Consider the following 4,275-nt stretch of genomic DNA (forward strand, 5'->3'; position numbering starts at 1 on the left):
AAAAATAATAATAATGAAATCGCGTAAAACAAATATTGCAAATTAACAAGTCATAATGAAAATGATCATAATTTAAAAGTACTAAATCATGCTAAAATTAAGTTTAATAAGTATTAGTTACATGACTAAATATTAAAGAAAATTAAAATTAGATTATGTATTTTAATTGTCTAAACCAATGTAAAACTAAAGAACAAATATTCAATATTATTGTCATTCTTAGTGTTGAATTGATTTTCTTTTTGCATTAGTATTAATTTGATTTTGATTTAAGCTTTATTATAATTACCAACATATGTGGACTATAATCTTTATTGGCCCATTCATAATTCTAAGTTTCAAACTTGAAATAATATATTAAATATTAAAAACTATGGAAAAGTATAAGAAATATTTTAAAATTATATCAAAGTAAATATTTTTATGTATAAAATAAAATTTTAAAATTATATATATAAATTCGGGTTGGTTTGGTCTCGGGTTGGTTTTTTTTAGTTAAAACCAAACCAACCCAAATATAGTCGGGTTTTTTTTTTCAAAACCAAACCAAGTCAAACCAAACCACTAGTCGGGTTTTTTTTTCGGGTTGACTCGGTTTGCGGTTTGGTTCGGTTCTCGGTTCGGTTTTGTACACCCCTAGTGTCTACTTGTTCTATTATATATAAACTTAAGTGTTTACACATTCAAAATTAAAGGTTATAAATATCGATTAAGGTCAAAATAAAATAATATTTTCATGTATTATACTTGTTTTTTAGAAGACTTTTCTTGAGTTATAAAGCAAATGAAGAGAGTTGGCCCCTCTTATTTAACTTGATACGTTGTACATTAAAAGAGTCATTAAATACGTCATTTTAAGTCTTTGAGTATTGACCAAATCCAAGAGTATATATACACCACTATTTCTAGATATTTTAGGATAAGGTAGTCCTACAAGTTAGCATATTTTTAATTACTTTTTTGCATAACTATCCAAAAATATACCATTAACACGACGATTTATTATCGAAATATATAATACCCATCACATGCATATTATTTTTCAAAGTTATTTTAATGTTGTTTGATTATCTACTAAGTATAAATCTTTGTTTTTAGTTTGTTTTGTCGGTCGGTGTACGTAAGCCACTTGGTCATATTAATGTGATATTTACAAATATTTTTTCGAAAAAATAAGTAAATTTTTATCTATTCTTATGTTTTTTTATAGGAAAAAAAGTTTGAAATATATCCGAACTTTGATCATTCTACTTTTACTAATGGTGTTATAGTATTAACGTATGTACTTGTGCCTCTCTACTTTTACTAATGGTGTTTTGATACTTTTAACTTTTAATTTGACTATTTTGAATATTTAAGATTGTAAAATACAAACAGATACAATTTATAAATATTATGTTTTTTTCATCTTAACAAAATATTACTTACGACACCACCATAAAATCAACACTCTATTTATCTACCACTTGTAGAGCAAGTTCATTTCTTTGGTCCATAAAATAATTGCAATCCGTATTGTGTCCCCTCACACCTCTAATTATTTATGCATTCAAATTTTATTATAAATAGAGCCCAAAAATGCATTAGTTTCTTCATCCCTCAATTTTCATATTTCATAAGTACTAAGTTTTTGAACAAAAGAAAATTAAAAAGAATGGGTTCCAAGGCAATTATGTTTCTTGGTCTTTTTTTGGCTATTTTCTTAATGATAAGCTCTGAGGTTGCAGCTAGGGAGTTGGCAGCTGAGACTTCCAATGGATGTGCACAAGTAAGGACTTAAACTTGTATAAAGTTGAGCAAGGAGACACACTAGTCCTCTGTGACATAATACACATAGGACACCATGTACGACACAAATTATCATGTAGGACATGTGTGTCTACTTGTTCAATTATATATAAACTTACGTGTCTACCATTAGGTCCATTACACATCTAAAATTAAAGGTTATAAATATCAATTAAGGTCAAAATAAAACAACATTTTCATGTATTATACTTTGTTTAGAAGACTTTTCTTGAGTTATAAAGCAAATGAAGAGAGTTGGCCCCTCGTATTTAACTTGATACGTTGTACATTAAAAGAGTCATTAAATACGTCATTTAAGTCTTTGAGTATTGACCAAATCCAAGAGTATATATACACCACTATTTCTAGATATTTTAGGATAAGGTAGTCCTACAAGTTAGCATATTTTAAATTACTTTTTTGCATAACTATCCAAAAATATACTATTAACACGACGATTTATTATCGAAATATATAATATATATCCATCACATGCATATTATTTTTTAAAGTTATTTTAATGTTGTTTGATTATCTACTATTAATCTTTGTTTTTAGTTTGTTTTGTCGGTCGATGTACGTAAGCCACTTGGTCATATTTATGTGATATATTTACAAATAGGTTTTTTGAAAAAATAAGTGAATTTTACGCCACAAAAAAAGTGTGAATTACATAGAAATTTTCCTGGAAATTAGTATGAGAATCTGCAGGAAACTTATTTTCTTGTAAATTTTCATATTAATCCCCAGAAAAATCCTCGTGGAATTCACACTTTTCTTATAGTGTTTTATTTATTTTTATGTTTTTTATATGTAGGCAAAAAGTATAATCTCAAAATCATTTATATATAATTAGAATAACTATTATAACAAGAGAGGTAGGGGTTAGGGAAGGTAGGGATCAAGATGAAATATACTGTGTAGGAGGATGGAAAGGACATTATCAATAATTTGGAATATCACCTGCAGAACTTATTTTATCTATACTTTCGATTTTTTATTGGAGAAATCATTTTCCTCATTAATAAAAAAAAAAAATTATTTTTTTAGAGAAACAAATATATTTGGATGCTTAGTGTGAAAGCAAGACTGAATAATATTGATAAGTCAACTGACAAGTGACATTTTGACATGTTATGATGCATTATTGTTAGTTATTGTCACTTATGCTTTAATTTGTGGACTAGAAACCGCATGCACCTACGTACTATAAAAGATTGCCACGAACTTTATTTATAAAGAAAAATTACATAATATATAAGAGATTATCATGATTATGACATTTAATCGATTTGAAATTATGAATAAAGATTAATGGAGGGTTGTGAAGATATAGAAGCTACTATTTACGTCTGTATTAGCTATAATATTTTATGATACTTGTTTTAAATATCCATAAATAATATACCAAGTTAAAATTTTACTTTAAAAAATTATGATATAATTTTTAAATTTAAAATTTTCAAGTGATTCATTTGGTAGTTTGAGCAGTAATGGAGGGTGGTTGGGTGTGGGGTGTGGGCGGGAGGAGGTCTAAGAAGACCTAGTCAACTTAATTGATTAGTGAGTGATTGACATTTTGCCACTTGGAATTATTAATAAGTCAACTAATAAGTCATTCACCTTTAATTTATCGAACAATAAATAGCAACAATAACATGGCATTTAATTAGTCGCTGTTATATACTCTTCCAAACTCTATCTATTATCTATTCACTTTGTCCTATTTTTCTTTTATTCAACTTTACATTAATAGTGTATTTAGTAGGTAAAAAAGCATTTTATATAATTTTTTAGATTGAAAAATATTATTTCAATAATATTTATATATATAGTTCGATAATACAAGGATGGAGGTAAAATGGACTCATCGTGTGCGTATGGAGGGTGGGGGGTGGAAGTGGGCTTTTTGGGAGCCGGGGTCGATGTGAGTGGGCAAGGGGATGCAACGGTGGAGAGAGGACAATCAAGATTTTATGTCATTTATAAAATTTATTTTTCATATTTTTACGAGAAAAGTCATGATTTAAGTTTCACATATAAGTCACATTAAATTAACTTGATAATTTTAAAAATCATTACGTTATCAGTACATATAACTTAAATGTTTTCTATCAAGATTTTCAGGATAAGGTTTGTCCTACAAGTTGAGCAAATATTTTATTTAATTATTGCATAATAATCTGACAATACATCAACATTTAATGTACAATTTCCCCACAAGAGCCGTCGTCTACTAATTTGTTGCCAAAAGGATTTTGGAGATCTTATAATGATGTGTACAAAATATTTAGAGGAATTTTTGAGATTAGTGGTTAACAAAAATTAATCTTAGAATAAAAGTTAGCTAATTTGCAATTTGGCAAGCCTGGCTAGAGGGTCGAAGTGCGCAAATATCCGATTTTGAGATTATCATTTCCAGGCGTACTACATAAAAAATTTGCAAAGTCTATCCATTTTTTAGAATAATTTCAAACATGTAGGGTT

This window comes from Solanum tuberosum, unplaced genomic scaffold, assembly GCF_000226075.1.
Source record: "Solanum tuberosum cultivar DM 1-3 516 R44 unplaced genomic scaffold, SolTub_3.0 scf00280, whole genome shotgun sequence".
NCBI lineage: Eukaryota > Viridiplantae > Streptophyta > Magnoliopsida > Solanales > Solanaceae > Solanum > Solanum tuberosum.